Here is a 17,457-nt window from a genome sequence, read left to right on the forward strand (position 1 = left end):
GAATTCTTTTCAGGTACAAATGGTATTTAGAGGCCATAATATTGGTACACAGGTGTGGGCTTGTTGCTACTGCAATAGTCTGTTTCTTAGACTTTTATAATGGGCAGAATTAGGAAGTATGTATTTTTAAATATAAAATATGTAATGAGTTCTTCATACATCTAATTCAGGATCAGAGAGTTTTTATGTAACTCATTCATTTTATATCTGTTTCTTTTTTGTCACATAGCAAAAATTAAGTTTTAAAAATACCAACTTTGCTTTTTGCAAAACATCCATTTGCTTTTTCTCAGACTATGCATGCAACAATATTAAAATAACAGCACCAATTCAGGCCGCAAGAATATGGTTAGTGATAACAATTTAAGTTCCTGTTTTGTTGTTGCTGCTTTAAAGTTATTTTTCTTATTTTATATCCTATGAGAGATATACTGTTAAATTACTGTGTTTGTGTGTGGTTTTTAAAAATTATTAAATGGGGTCACCTGGGTGGCTCAGTCGTTGGGCATCTGCCTTTGGCTTGGGTCATGATCCCAGTGTGCTGGGATTGAGCCCCACATCAGGCTCCCTGCTCCGTGGGAAGCCTGCTTTTCCCTCTCCCACTCCCCCTGCTTGTGTTCCTGCTCTAGCTATCTCTCTCTGTCATATAAATAAATAAAATAAAATAAAAATTATTATATGTAAAGTGACTTGGAATAGTCTCTGTATGGAACTCCATATACAATTAAGTTTATTTCATTTAGCTTTCATTTTTTTTTTTTTTTAAGATTTTATTTATTTATTTGACAGAGAGAGACACACACAGTGAGAGAGGGAACACAAGCAGGGGGAGTGGGAGAGGGAGAAGCAGTCTTCCCGCAGAGCAGGGAGCCCGATGTGGGGCCCGATCCCAGGACCCTGGGATCATGACCTGAGCCGAAGGCAGACGCTTAACGACTGAGCCACCCAGGCGCCCCATTTAGCTTTCATTTTGATGGGAGTGTTTTAAAATTTAATTTGTTTTTGTTTTATAATTATGTAAATTATATGGTTCCAAAATCACATCTACAAAACCAGTTTTATGAGAAAACTTCCTACTATTCTATCTTTTCTACCTGTTCCCTTTCTCCTTATAGGTAACCATGTTTTTTAAGGTTTTGATTTTTCCTTTCATTTAAAAAATTAAATAAATATTTGGATGAATGGTAGCATACGATAGAAGTTTTTCTCCACCTTGCTATTTTTTTAATTTATTATATACTGTGGTTGTGAAATACTTCATACTATATACATTCCTCATTCATTTTTAAAAATTGCATAGTACTCCACTCTGTGTGTGTACCCTAATCAATTCAACCATTTCCCTATGATGAACATTTGGGTTATTTCCAAACTTTACCTATAATAAACAATGCTTTAGTGAATATCTTCTTATATATATATTTATATATCGATTTTATATTTTCATCCGTGTAGGTCAGATTCCTGGAAATGGGTTTTGCTAGTCAAAAAAAAAAATGCATATGTAACTTTGCTAGATACTGTCAGATTCTCTGTTGTTGAGGTTTTTTCCATTTTTCATTTCAACAAGCAATATTTGAGAGTGGTCCTTTTCTCATAAGTGCCTTACTAACAGGTTGTGTTGTTAAATTTTTGGATTTTTGCCAATTTGTTGGGTGAGAAATAGTATTTCAGTGATTCTTAATTTGCATTTCTCTTATGAGCAGGGTTGGGAGTATTTCTATTTAAGGGACATTTGCCTTTTTCTGTAAAATGTTCAGGCTGTTGGTCTTTTATTCATTTTTAGATACTCTTTATATATAGGGTTATTGGATTGTCTCATATAAGTTACAATATTTTTTGAGTTTCTCATTTGTCATTGTACTTAGCTTGTGGTATTTATTTTCTTTTTTGTCATATAAAACCTTTTTTTTAAGTGCTATATAAAACCTTTTTAGTTTTATGTATTTGAATGTATTTTATGTATTGCCAGTATTTCACATTATTGCATCTAGTTTTGACCATTGCGAGTAATGTTTTCCCTACTCTCCAGTTATAGAGGAATTGACCCATAAGTTCTAGTACTTGTGTGGTTCAAATTTTTACATTTAAGTATCTGTTTTTAAAATTTATCCTTAGAATAGATCCAAATTCATCTCTTATGACTACCCAGATCCCAACACCACTTATTAAAAAGTCAATTTTTTCCTCACTGCTTTGAGATACAGCTTTTATCTATGTTAAATTTTCATATGCATTTGGGTAAATTTCTCAATATTCTATTGTGTTTCATTGATCTTTTTCTCAGGTGCCAATGCCAGCTGTAAATTATAAAGGCTACATATATAGTGTATTTTAATATCTGATATGAGATTGCCCCACACACTTTCAGTGCTCTTCTTTTTCAGGGCTTTTCTTGTTTTTTTTTTCTTTTTATTCCAAAAGAATTTTATAATCAATTTTATGCTTATAACACTGTTCTTAATCAGGAGTCTTTATCTGAAGCACTGTCAGAGTTTTTTTTTTTTTTAAAGGAGAAGAAATACTTGCTTTCCACCCCAGACCTACTGAATCTCTGGATATTGGGCCTGGGTATGTATATTTAAAAAAAAAACTTTCTGGTAGATTCTGATAATCCCATTAAAAATGGCCTTATAAAGTATAAATTTAAGTTCTAATTCATGACTATTTTATGATTTGTATTCTCTTATATATTCTGGATCTTACTTAATGACTCCAGCACTTATCCAGTTTTTTAAGCCAGAAATTCCTGTAGTCTTCTTTCAGTCCTTCCTCTCCCTTAAGTCCCTGTTTTCAGTTGGTCACCAAATCCACATTTTACCTCAAAAACATCTGGCTTTAAATCTCCAGTGCCACTGTCCTTCACTATCTTTCTCATGAACTGTTTAGCACTTTGGTCATACTACAGTCTATCATTTGCACTGCCTACATAGTTGTTGCTCCCTAAAAACAAGGTTGATCATGTCACTCCTTTGCTGACTTTTGTTGGCGCTCAGGATAAGTTCAGTCACCTTACCATGGTATCTTAGGCCTTTCACTCTCAGGTCCTACCCTCCTTTTCCTTCTTCATCCCTGGTATTCCATACCTCACAATGAATATTCCTGTTTCGGTGAACTTCTCATTAGTGGATGGACACCAGGCTTAGTAGCTCTTTTTATTTAAACTTACAGCTTCTTTTACTTAGGATCTGCCCCTCCGAAGCATTGCCTGGTAGGCTGTCGGTATTTGAGATGCAGTTCAAATGACATCCTTTTGATAAAGCTTTTTTTTAGACTCAAAGTCAGAATTATTTGCCCCGTCCTCTTTATTCTAGCAAAACTTTATGATTTGTATCTTTATAATGTGATTTATGTGAGTCTTTAATCTCTCAGGAATTTCACACTTTCAACATCCACCAGAATGTGAGCTTTTCATGTTTTCCCAGTCTCTAGCAGAGTGCATAGCATATAGTGAGCACTCAAATGTTTGTTCAATGAATGAAAACAAATAACTCTTCATTAGTTTGTACTGATTGAAACTGAAACAAGACATGACAGTGGCCAGCTTGTTCTATTGAGATCTCTCATATTGGCTTTTTGTATCAGCCTTCCTAGACTTTGTTCTCTGTACATACATGTCAATTCCTTATCCTTTGAAGATCCATGTATAATACCTATAGTAATAAATTAGATACCTAACCATCTTTATCTCTATATCTCCCTATTTGAGAAGTTCTATCTTGGTCTTAAAAATAGATGCTGCTTTACAGAAGAAGTGCAACAATTTACATATAGTGATGGCATAATTAGCATGGGATAGGTATATATCTTATATAGAATTTCAGAAATAATTATCAGCAATATTAGAAAAGATGTTTGTTAAATTCTTTTGCAATTCTGAAGATGAAGTACTAATTTAGATGATTATTCTAGGTAGAGAACTAAGTGCTACCATAGTCAAATTATTTTATAATTGTAGTAATTATTCCCCCACCCTCCAACTCTATGACTGTGTTGTAATCTTTGAAACAATCAAATGTGATAACATAAAGAAGGGAAGGAATCATATTAAAAAAATAATTTAAGCACAATTTCATAGAGGGTAGCAAATACTAGAATAATCCAGTTTTAAATTTCTAGTATACTTTTTTTAAAAAATCAGTTTTAAAGGTATAAATTGGATAATTAATATATTTGAACTACCAAATAGCACCAAATTATTTTAAATATATATTTAAATACACAAATTAAAGCTTTTTTATTGAAATGTAGAAATTCATCTTATGAATATTAGCTAATCTGAGTTTTTCATTTATCAACTATTTTGTTAATTATTGATTTCCATTTAACTGCATTTCAGCCTTAGGAGTGTTACAAAAATATTTTTCAAATTATTGGAATAATGTATAGTTTTGATAATAAGTATAGTTTTTAAATATTTTAAAGACAGTAAAATCAAGTTCTTTATTATCATGACTTTTATCCTTTAGTCCAACATTGACAACACTGAGTCTTATTTTGTACAAGTTACTTTATCATTCACCCAAGGAAAAGACAACTTTGTGTTATATATGGCTGCAACTTGAAATTATATATACATACTCTTAAAAACATTTTTTGGATTATGATTTTAAAATCAACCAGAAGAATGATAGGAATTTTTAATATGAGTTTTTATTTTTATATAAGTTTTTATATAAGTTAATCACTTTTATTACCAATGTACCCAGTGTTTTCTGTTGATTAGGTATATATTCAAAATTTAATAAGTGAATTTTATTATGTCAAATGTTTTTCCCACAGGTTTCTTCTCTAAAAACAGGCAATATAAATTACATATCTTTATGAAACCTAGTGTTCAAATAAACAAAGTACCATCTTCAACTCAATATCATTTCAAAGTATTACTGGAACCTAAAATTGAAACTTATTTTGCTGTATTTGAAGTATTTAAGTATCCTTAGTTTTCCAAATTACTCAAGTGTGCATTTAACTTTATTTCAAGAGAGAATTCCGTATAAAAATTGAGGCAACTTGAATCTAGCCCTTTTTAAAAAAATCTTTTCAAAATTGAATACTTTCTTAAAAGTAATGCTAGTGATTAAATTGTCAGAAATGGATTGTTGAAATATTAATAATTCTTTATCTATAGAAATATCAGTGAGTTGCCTTGTTTATTTCCAAATGTTTTAAAATACTGTTTGAGTAATGACCGCTATTATTTAAAACTCATGAACTTTTTTTGTTAATTATTTTGGCTGGAATATCTAAATGCTAGCATTCACACTTATATTTTAATCTATATTTTTCTTCTGGAACATTATTGGTGAATTTTGAGATTGCAGAACTCTTGACCCAGTCATACATGTACAGAGCTTGGCCTCTGAGTTAATTAAATATGAGTTAATAATATATTATAAGGAAATCATTGTCCTTATTACAGTTATTAGGTAGTTACTCAAATTATAGCTTCAAAGGAATGCAGAGCATGGAAAACTCAGGATTAAATTATGCATTTGAACCTTAGGCCAGCTTTTACTGTAGAGACAGTTTTCTGCTAGGAGAGAAATTGTATGTCATTGAAATTAAATGCTTTTCTGGGGATGGAAGGTTCCAGTTTTTAATGAAATTACTGAGTGTGGTGTAGTGAAATGATTAAAATCTGTATTCCGGGAATGTGGCAAGGAAAAAAAATCAATAAGTGCTAGCGCAGCTTTGCTGCTCAATGTGAATCCTGAGAACGAAATAAACTACTACAAAAATAATAATTAAAAACATATCAGCACATTAATTTATTTAGCATCAGTCTCCTGAGACATCATCTTCACTAATTTTTAGCATACATTTTACTGTGTAATGAGCAGCCTTTTTTTCAGATATCCCTATTAGGCAGGCAGTATTTCTGCCCTTCCCCCAGTGCTCCTGCATTGCAATCATTGTACTTGCACTTATTATGTTACAAATGACCGAGGTAAGGCTGACATTCTCAGTGCATGCAAAAAGACCTAGTCTGCCAAGCTTTTTTTCCCCCCCTAATGAAGCAGCTTTGTGAAATCTCCCCATGTGTTAATACTAATGAAGATCCTCCAGCACAATTAAAATCACAGCCAGTGGCTGAAGAGGAAACATAAAACAATAGCATCTTTTAAGATACATTTATCCACAAATGTATGTACAAAATATACATATATAGTCAAGTTATTCTTCTGTGGCTTGCCTTTCACTTGCTCTTCATCCTGAAAATTAAATCATGCAATTTTTAATTATATAAACTTGGAGACTTTAATGTGTTCTGGGGGAAAAACACTACCTCAATAAAAAAGATTAAATTATATATATTCTTGTGTAATAAAGCGTTAACCAAAGTTATGGCTTTTTAAAAATCATTTTTAGGAAGCTATGGGGTAGTGTACCCAGGAGGGAATAGGGTGTATTTCACCTTTATTTTAACTTCATTGGTTTCAGGATGTTGGGATTGGGGGGTGAGGGAGAAATGTAAGGGTAAACAACAAAAAGTTGTGAGATTCTGGGGGTAGACAAAAAGCATACCTCCTGTGTAGTTTAAAGATGGAGCAATGAGCTACCAGTTTTAACTTGATTTTTTTAAAAAGTGTTCAATTCCTACAGTTAGGTACCCCCCCCTTTGACTTCAGAAATTGGAGGGAAAACTACAGTTGAGATTACCTTTTACAGTTTTAACTTCTAACTTTAAAACGTTTTGCTGTTTTAACGTGTTATATTTAAATTTTAATTCCGTGCATCAACACTACTGCTAATTTAATTTGCCCGTGTTTGGGCAGCAGCGTTTTATCCCGGGACCATCCTGCGTCCTGCTTTTTATTTTGAGTTCTAAACATCCACGAATTCCTGGCATATTAATTTAGTTGGTTTACAGACTTCAACCGAATTCTGAGTTTACAGACAAAAAAGTTTAGGTGGAGATGGTTAATCTATGCTCCTTATTGTCCAGTTATCGTTTTTTAAATTAGGTTTCCAATCCTATTTTCTAGAGTCCTACTTTGGAAAGAAAAAAATATTAAGTTTCTTAACTTTTTCCTGGGACAAGGATCGGTTGCAAACTCAAAGCTACAGTATTCTTGGGAGGAAGAAGCAACCCCCCTCCCTCCCTTGGCTCCTTTAGGAGCTGATAGGTCATTTATTATTGGAACTGAAATGGTATAAACAATTCTCTCTCTTTTTTCCCTTGTTAACAGCAACTTTCATTGTTAGAGAGAGGAGAGAGAGAGAAGCCTTGTTGGTTGACGTCACTTGGTTCATGAAGCCTTCGCCTAGAAGTGAAGCTGCTGAACAAACCTTGAGAAGAATCATCTCCTGCTTCAATCTGCTGCTGGATAGGAACTAATCAGAGAGAGGCGGAAGGCGGAGAAGGAGGGAGTCAAGGGCTTTCCCGATCACAAATCTCACCTCCACTCCAACTCTCTTTATACTTTCCTTGCAAAAATAATAATCGCGATAAGGAGGTGGTAGGGTTTCCAAAAACAAAAGTCGTAACCTTCAACCATCTGGGGAAGGCAAAAATCTCATCCACCGCAACTCTCAGTTTGAAAGTAAAGGTGAGTTCAAAATCTTCGGGTGTGAGGGGTGCGGGTGAAGATGAAAATTCCAAATGTTACAAAGCCGGTTGTGAGCTGAACAGGAGAAGCTACGCTCTTGCGAGCGGGGACTCCGGAGTGGCTTCTCTCGAGGCGCTCGCCCTGCCCGCCCTGCTCGCCCTCCGCGGCTGTTTACCCTCGCCGGTCGGTGCGTCTCTTTGTTGTGCTGGCTGGAAGGCTGGGGCGGTGCTCGGGGTCCCGAGCGGAGTTTGGGGGAGGAGGACGCGGTCCTGGGGGGGAGGTGGGGGGTGCGGTCTCCGGAGAATGTAAACTTTATTCCTAGCTGCCAGTGCGGGACTTCGGTGCAGCAGGGCCGCGGGCAGACGCAGCCGCCGCCAGTCCGCCTCCTTTGTGCCGGTCGCCCTGCTCGGCCGCCCGGGCTGCGCGCCTCCTCCTCCCTTCGGCTCCCAGCGCTCGGCTCCCAGCGCTCGGGTTGCCACCAACAGTTTTGCTTCTTAAAGGATAACCTCTGGCGCTGTTGCGATCGCCGTTCCTACCCCGGAGTATACGCTGCTCCCTCAATCCCTGCCGGGGTAGTTTCAAGATACCCCCCACCCCCCCAGTCCGCCTACTGCTGCCCTTTTTAGCCTCCGCCCCCTCTTCCCTTTAGGACTGCTGATCTGCTCCTGGGCACCCCCCCCCCCCCCGCATGGGCCTCTTTTGCTTTCTCTGTGTAGCTTGGAGCTCCAGAGTTTACAGAAAATGGGCTGGGGTGGGGGGTGTTGTAATGGGGGCAGGTGGGACCGGGAAAAGAGCTGGATACTTGGGAAGATCTATGCTTGTACACAGGGTTAGAGGAGCACAGCTCTTCCTGCAGTAATGTCTGTCTCCTAGCAGTTCTTCCCCGGGAACAACCGCCAGCCCTCAACTCTTCGCTCTTTTAATCTTCTTGTCGCTCCCCTCCCCCCTTTCTCTTTCGCGGCTTTCCTCCTGTTAAAGTAGTTCCATGAACCCCAGAACTGGGACTTGGGAAAGGAAGGAAGTGTTGGGAGAGTAAGAGCTGGCTCTGTTGTTTGGGCGATTTTCTCTTTTCTCTCCCTCTGTATTTATCTTTTGTGTTGCTTCCTTATAAAGAGAGAAGCAGCTGCAGTCCTTGGCCGAGTTGTTGAAATTTATCCCTTTGTGTATATTACAATATCCTCCATTTTTTTTTCCTGCCCTCTAAACAACAAGCGTTTCGCCATCTTGGGCAATTTTTATTCCCAAGTCTCCCTTTTTTTATTTTTGAGAAAGGGAAAGAAGCCCTAGAAAGGCAAAAAGTGTGTCTGGATAAGACTCAAAGTTTAGGGAATGTTCAGGGGGCCCAGTGACGTCATGTAAACTTTATCGAGAAATTTTCCCAAGAGAAAATTTTTCACCTCATTTTTTCCCGGTTTTGAAGGACCGTGTAACTTACTGGTTAAAGATAAGTTGTGTTGCTTATTTTGGGGTCTTGCACTCAAAATGAACCCTCAGCGTCTACACATTTTACGTTTTGGTAACAGGTGGAAAATTATGTGCAAAAAGATGGTATAAACTTTTACAGTGTCATTGGTATTCACCTAGCTTTTTGTCTACGTGTTGTTTTTTTTTAAAGGTTTCAAATGTTATTTTTAATCAGTATATTCCTTTCTCATTTACTCCACTCTGCTGTGGATTTTTCTTTAATCGGCTTGGTTAATATTTTACGTATAATCATTTTAGATTACCTAGATCCCCTTTTGTAATTAAATGATCTATTTTTTTTACATATTTCCTTACATTTTGGAAAGATAAAACTATTAAAATACCTGGAGATACTGGATACTTTTAAAATTTAGTAGCAGATATTAAACGATTGGCAAAAATGTATTTAAAAGCAAAATTTATTTTAAAATATATTTTATAACTTCAAGCTGTAAGCTCTTTGTCAGCCATTATGAAAAAATAAACAATAAAAATTAGTGTTGTTTTAATTTGCTTGTCTAAAATAGTTTTTTATCTCACAGAAGTTCGGTTGGTCACATGACCAAACTTAATGATACACTGACTGGTATATAAATAAGAGGTACTGTAAATTGAATGGGAAAGTGGAATTCTGTCTCCTGTAGTCATTTTCAGTCAGCATATTTACTTCTAACAAGGACATGAAACTGTCTGTATTTAATTTGCATTCTCTTTGTCTTCTGGGTTGGGGAAAAACACTGACTACAATTAACTAAAAAAAACACAAAAACTAATAGAAACAATTCTGAATACACTGAAAAGGTTTGTCTAACAAAAATTTACATTGTATGTAGTAGTATGTTTTTATCTCTGTAGCAGTCTTCTTTGGTATTATTTGCTGTGTTATTTATCTTGGAATTTTCTTTATGTAAAACGCTATATAGAAAGCTTGACTGAATTGAATGTCTGCCATTTATGTGAATTGTAGGTAGGTGAAAAATGTTTAAATAGTTAAGAGCACATAGAACAGATGGTTTTAAATTATACATGCAACAAAGGACTAGAAGATTTGGCAGATTATAAATGGCAAGCAACAGAGGATAAGCAGTTTAAGAAAATGGTAGTTAAGTACATTGGATGTCTCACACCTATTGTAAACGCTGTACATATTGTCACGATGCTGCATAATCAATAATTTAGACAACATTGAGGCACTTGTAAGTTTCAGATAGAAAAAAGTCAAATTTTACAAATGTTTGAAATGAATGGCTGAATGTAAAATTATTTTAAGCCTGTGATGACAAATAAGAGTCTTATAGGGGAGGTGATCAAATTGTATGCTGTAAAAAGAAAGTTATTTATCAGGACTTAATATTGTATTCATATAATGGTTAGGAGAGAAGTAGGAGTAGGCAGATATTTTAAAATCCAGAGAATAGTATCTTTACTGTCCCTATATGTTAAATTATTGCTGAACTATAGTAGCATTTACTCTTTCAAACACTACTTAAAATATTTTTAGAGTATTCAGTCTTGGAAATGCATTTATTAGAATTCTGTTGGCATAATTTACTAAGTACTTATTAAATGAAGGAAGGATGTATTTCAGTATTATTTTTTGAGTTTTGTACGTTATGATAATTTTTCCTGGTGAATATAGTTTGCTCTCAATTTTTAAAATGTAAAGATTTTTATGTAGCTTTTGCCTTTCTAGAAGAATCTGAGTAATTATATTTATCATTTTTCAAGATTTAAAATAACAAAGTATTCAAGTTGGCAGAAATTTGTTTTTATTTTTATGTCATTTATTTAAAATGCGTTTAAGTCTGTAATGGAAACCTTGGAATTTTAATTCTGTTGCCCTTTCTCTCATTTCTTTGTTTGCATGTTTATTATAGAACTGCAGTGTAAAGGAGCAGATGTTTTGCCAAACATCCTGATGTGTTGCTTTTTCTTATGGGAGTGCATAACTGTTCCTTCTGATGCATCAACTTGACAGCTGGTTGATTTCATGGAGCTGCTAAGAAGCCATTAGTGGTGTCATTGAATTGAAACAGAACAGTCACTCCCAGCTTGAACTGCAATTGTTAATGTCTTTGTTGCTACTTTTGTGTTACTATACAAGATGTAGGATATCACAGTTGCAGGAAAGTTCCTGTTTTCTGTCTTATCTCTTTGAATTAGTGAAAAAATGTGTTAAACTTGATTACTTTTAGGTTTAAAGATTTCTCAAAAGAAAAGATTTTAAATTGTAGTTTCTGAGTTTCTGACCTAGTCTTAGCTAGGACTACCAAAAGAAGTGATTTAACACAAAGTAATGTGTGATTTTGACCCCTAGTTGAAATAGTATCTTAATGATTTTTAATATACTTGATATCCTGGGGATTAATTAAATTACCTAGTTACGTATTTTAAAAAGTTTTTGATTATATAAAATTAAGTATTTCATACCATAAGGTTTTAAAAAATTGTGCTTTATTTAATAAATGTTGACTTGTTTGATTAAATATTTCTTTAAACTTTTGTTGCAGAAAGTAATCAGAAGAGAAAAGAATTATTGAGGAAATGGGCAATTTTATATTTAATTTTCTCTCTAAAGAGGTGAAGATAGTAAATAATTGACTAGTGGTCATTTAATGATTTTAAAAATTGAAATGGTATTTTTATTATACTTAGTAACTTCTAGTGATAGTTTTCAGCTATCAAACTATGGAACTAAAAGGTGTCAAATCATCCCATTGATACTTAAGTGTTTTCTACTTATTTTATTTATTTATTTATTTATTTGATAGGAAAGGAGATAGGAAAGAGGAGGAATAAGGAATGACCATTCCAACAGAGAAAACATATTTTTTTAAAAATGTGTAAAAAAAACCTTTAGGATAATAAGTTTAAGGGTATATGATGTAGTTTACCACTATGTCAGGAGATCTTTTCTAGTTTTAGTATTTACTCATTTTTAATTCTTTAAGTATTCTTTAAGAATTCTTTTAAGAATTCTTTAATTCTTTAAATCTTTAAGTACCATAAGCATTTAAATAATTTTTCAAAGAGCATAAAATTTATAACATTTAAAATAGTTTGCCTTTAATAAATACTTAAAGTGTGAAATTGGTGATTAGAATATATGATTTGCTGAGTTAAATGCCATTAAAAGGACTTCCTATACAATATAAACAAATTGTAAACACTTCTAATACACTGCTAAGTGATTCCAGAATTATGATTTCCTGCAATTATAAGTTTATAGAGATGTTTTCCTTTTAAATAGACCATGCATTACTAAGACTTCCTTCAGGTAATATACTTTCTCAACTCTTTTTATATAATAGCCATACAGTTCCTTAAAAAGAAAATCATTCTGTTACCTTAGCCTATGATTCAATTTTTAAGAAATATATTTACTCATAACATTTGTGTCAAGGCAGATACTCATATAAACTAAATTATGGTAAATTATATATTAAATGTAAACTTTTATTTTATTTTATTTTTTTTTAAGATTTTATTTATTTATTTGACAGAGACACAGCGAGAGAAGGAATACAAGCAGGGGGAGTGGGAGAGGGAGAAGCAGGCTTCCTGCAGAGCAGGGAGCCCGATGTGGGGCTCGATCCCAGGACCCTGGGATCATGACCTGAACCGAAGGCAGACACTTAACGACTGAGCCACCCAGGCGCCCCTAAATGTAAACTTTTATTTTAAAGGAATCTCAATGCTTAGCTCATTTTTACAGGTAATATGGTCTTAATTGTAGTGCAGATCAGCATCCCATCATTGAAGTAGGAATTTTTCCACATTTGGTTATTCTAAACAGAAGAGTCATAAAAAGTTTAAATTTTCATTCATAAGTTTTTCTGTTGACCCTATTAACTTTGAAATTATGGGCAATATGTATAATTAATTTACAGTTACATACGGAATTATAAAATATTGGCAACATCTTTGCTGAAAGAAAAACAAAATAAATTTATAGGACTTTCAAATCTATTTTGAATGTTATGTGAATTGTGGCAATTCATAATAGAGTCTGAGATGTAAAATATTTAATAGTCTTGATACTTATAGTTTAAACAGTTTTAAAATGAATAGGGTTTTATAAGAGTATGAGGTGAAAATACAGTTTTTATCCCACATATTTAAAAATTTACTGTATAAGATGGGGTGTTTTCTATCTTTCTTTAATTAATGCTTTTAAAATAGTTGTTTTTATAATTTATGAAATTTGATTTGTATTTTGGTTTTTGAATGCCTTTCATTCAAGAAAAGAAGTGTTAGAGATAATAATAATGTAGGTAATATATAGATAAGAACCTTTACTAATTTTGTGTGTGCACATGTGTGCATGTGTATTTAAGGAAAAAGGAGCATTTGGTTTGAAGATAATTATTGCATTGGTACTTCAGCTATGTGTAGACATAATTGTGTGTTTTTCCACTGTTTTCTCCTCTTAACACTTTTCCACAAGCATGCACTCATTAATCAAAGACGGTGCACTCCTGCTGAGGGCAGAGAGGTTCATCAAATTGGCAGTCAGTTTGGTGTAAAGAACGGTGTACTGAAGCTCTTAACTCACTGGGACATAAATAAATCTAAGGTCTTTGTATGCAAACCCTGGAGGTTAATACTGTATAATTCAATGTCCTGTCTTTGTTTTTATGATTGATGTTTTTAAATGTTACAGGCTTGATGCAAGTCTTCTAGTAGATCAGGTCTGACATTCTGATTGGCTGAAGTAAGAAAGCATTAGGTTGTCAGAAGGACTTTGAGTATGCTGCAGAGATTTTGATTTTTTTCTTACGAGATCATTGTCATATTGCCTGAGCTGTTACAGGAATGTACCAATGATTGACATCCCCCACTGTGATAATGGACCCAGTGCATGAAATGCCAATAGTTTGGTCCTATTTGTTCGGAAGCTTACTGCTATTTGTATCCTTAACAGAGCTAACATGTAGAACAAGAAAAACTACTGGGATTTCTCTGTAGAAATAGTGCTGGGATTTGGCTTTAACATGAATTGGTTGCATATTCATAATTTAAGAACAGCTGGTTACAGCAAGCACATAGTCATTTGCAAGCTATTATAAACCATTCCACTCACACATGGAGCCTGTGCTTGGTGATTTTTTTTTTTTTTTTTATTGATCTACCTGCATTTAAAATCTGGTCACTGCTGCTACAGAAGCTCTTCATTTTAGCTGTGTTTGCAACATAGAACAGCTTCAATTTTAAATATTTAATTTAAATGCTGTATAAAATGAAGAAGCTTTGAAAGAACCAAGTGTAAAAGGTCAATAATGTATTATTCATATATATTTCATCTTGACCAAAAACAAACAAACCTAGATTACACAACCATTGTAATTTTTGGAAAATATGTTTTATAATTTTGTCTTTAGATAAGTAACTGAATTATCTTTGATTTGAAAATACTGTTAATTATATTTTGCTAGTTATCTATAGTTTTAGCTAACAACACAAGCAATAGATTGTGATTAATTAGCCTGTAAAACAATTTCACATAATATATAGAAACGTGACTGTACTGTTAGTTTATGAGTGGTGTAAGACAAGACAGAAAGGAAGAGACACAAGACATAATTTGATTAGAGTAATGCTAATCATAAAACCAGAAAGCTACTTTAATTTTTTTTATAAGAAATGTAATGAGGAGTCTTCTGCTTTTTGGGTCCCTTCTGGAATATTAAGCACAGCTATGCTCTTACAGTATTTAAATGATATGTATAGGCTAGTCCACTTGTAATAGTTTCCTGCATGTTGTGCTGCCTAGTAGTGGCTGAAAGAAGAGGAGAAAACCTCTATATCTCAAGCTTTCAGTGAGAAGAGTGGGAGGAGAAATGTTAAATGTGATTTCAGATATCCTTGTAGGAATCACAGGGAGCTCTGCCTTGATTTGTGTATGTTAAAATAAGTGGATACCTGAGTGATTTGTAAGGATGGTGATTATATTGAGCCTTCTATACAACATAGTGTTATGTTCACATGTGCATGCATGTGTTTGTCCCCATGCTAGATGATGAAGTAGCTTTCAGCACTTCAAGGTTGAGTACCACTCCTAAGAGTGCATTTTACTCTTTCTTGGCTTCACAAATGGCTGGATATGTTGGTAATATAATAGAATATATGGCCAAATTTAATCTAGCTGATAGTGGGCTGTACTCTTTTCTAAATAATAAATTCAAAGGTTATTAAAGGACAATGTGTTATATTTTAGTTTTGAGTTGCATATGATAATAACTTTATTACACAGTTAATTTGCTATTATTTGAGGTTACCTTAGTCATTTTGTGAATTATCGGATGCCCCTTTTCTCTGTTTTTTGGCTATTGTCCTTTCAGTTATTTTCCTGCTCTTTGGAATCTCATCACAGAATAAACTGAGGAACTAAAAGGAAGTAAAATTCAAATAAGTTTTGTTTCCCTTCCTCTCCCACTTCTTGATAGATCAGAAGAAGAGAACTTCTTAGGTTTTCACCAAAATGAAGGTTTCAGATTTTATTTGTCTACCTTTTTTGGTTCTCATTACAACAGGTAATTATATTTAGATAAAAAGAAACATGAGGTAATGAACTCAATTTTTAAAATATTAGTAACCCTAGGGCATCTGGCTGGCTCAGTTAGAGGAATATGACTCTTGATCTCTGGGTCATGAGTTTGAGCCCCACATGGAGTGTAGAAATTATTTAAATAAAACTTTAAAAATAAATAAAATATTAATAACCCAACAAAAGAGTAGGAAGTGTAGCCGTTACTTGAAAAATGAATTGACTCAGTAATGACAACCACTGGAGAATCACTGGTATTTGATACACCTTTATTGTTTTAGTATCAATAATAGGGAAAAAAGGGGACAGCTACCTTCATTCATCAAGTTTATACTGAATGCAGTGTTCAGCATTCTTAGAGAGCTATGGTTGAAAGTTTGTGAAAGCTCAGAATAGGGACGAGATGACTTCGGTTGGAATCATTAGAAAAGGCTCTTTTGGTTTAGATAGCATTAAATTAGACCAAGAAAAATGAGTAAACTGAATATTTGGAGATCAGGAAGAAAGGATCCAATAAAAGAAGGGCGTTATGAGCCCCTCATAGAACAAATAAATTAAAGCTAGGTCTATTAGTTACCTGGAGTGGTTGGGCAACCTTTTTGAGGTTACCTCAACCCAAACCTCTTCTCCCAGAAGAAAAAGAATGTTATGGGATCCTTCTTTTCCTCCATTGCTTTCAAGAATGACTGCTTGGCTTTTCTCTGGAGAGGGTGGGTTAATCAGTTTCAAATCATCTGTTTCAGTGATAGGCTTATTGTTTGTGGAGGGCAGTTTAAAATTGACAGAACTTCCCTTTCTGATCAGTTATTGAAATACTGTGTTTCTTGTAAGATTAATCAGAACCAGTCCTTTCTCCTTCATTCTCTTACAATGCTTTAAAAATGGTTTTTGTTTTTGTTTTGAAACGTAATGCATGGTTATACCTGCTAAGAACATTGGGCAAGAGAGGACATTTCTGTTTTCCTTTTCTCAGTTTACTGGTGAAGAATTAGCTTTCCAAGGGGATTCAATGACTGACTCAAAAAACATTTTTACTTCTTTTAGTTACTTTGGGTGAATAAAGAAGATAGACTGGCTGAACTGCCAATAATAGGAATATCCATAAGGACAAAAAGAAATAAAATTTATAGCCCCTATTTGTAATTACATCAGTACTGAATTTCACTAATAATAGAAATACCATTTAAAATAGAGAATATGGGCGCCTGGGTGGCTCAGTTGGTTGGGCGACTGCCTTCGGCTCAGGTCATGATCCTGGAGTCCCGGGATCGAGTCCCGCATCGGGCTCCCTGCTTAGCAGGGAGTCTGCTTCTCCCTCTGACCCTCCCCCCTCTCATGCTCTCTCTATCTCATTCTCTCTCTCAAATAAATAAATAAAATAGAGAATATGGGGCACCTGGGTGGCTCAGTCCGTTAAGCATCTGACTCTTGATCTCAGCTCAGGTCTTGATCTCGGGGTCATGAGTTCAAGCCCCTCGTGAGCTCCGTGCAGTGTGTGGAGCCTAATTTAAAAAATAGCGTATGAAAAGGAAAGATACAAAAAAATTCACACACAAATGTATGAGGTCTTAATTTTCAGTGGTTAGACTTTTCCTATCTTCATGATTGCTGCACTAAGATAATGAAATTTATTCATTTTCCTTATTTACAATGTTGTGATGACTATTCACTTGCAAGAGACGTGCCAGAAAAAAACCTTAAAACTTTCACATAATTATTTCTTGTATGATGATGTGTTTTGAGATAAAGTTGGAAATGAGTAGAAATAGAGGGCTATCTAGTGTCTGAGTTGAGAAAGAAGCCATACTTTTCTGGTTTCATGATGACATGGTTATTGACACATTACTTCTGGACTACCCTGGGAAAAGGATTACTGTTGACATGAACCATTAT

The 17,457-nt window shown here is 34.4% G+C and overlaps 1 protein-coding gene across 12 annotated transcripts in view; it reads left to right on the top strand.

Annotated features, from left to right (window-relative positions):
* BAZ2B (bromodomain adjacent to zinc finger domain 2B) overlaps window positions 1-17,457 on the top strand; it is a 386,499-nt gene that overhangs the window by 74,128 nt on the left and 294,914 nt on the right. For all 12 annotated transcript variants that reach the window (XM_035007948.1, XM_035007952.1, XM_035007958.1 and 9 more), the window contains exon 3: window positions 7,194-7,553. The gene's annotated coding sequence lies outside the window, so the exon portion shown is untranslated. The remainder of the gene's footprint in view (window positions 1-7,193; window positions 7,554-17,457) is intronic.

This window comes from Mirounga leonina, unplaced genomic scaffold (assembly GCF_011800145.1).
Source record: "Mirounga leonina isolate KUSES-001 unplaced genomic scaffold, KU_Mleo_1.0 Mir_151, whole genome shotgun sequence".
Lineage (NCBI taxonomy): Eukaryota > Metazoa > Chordata > Mammalia > Carnivora > Phocidae > Mirounga > Mirounga leonina.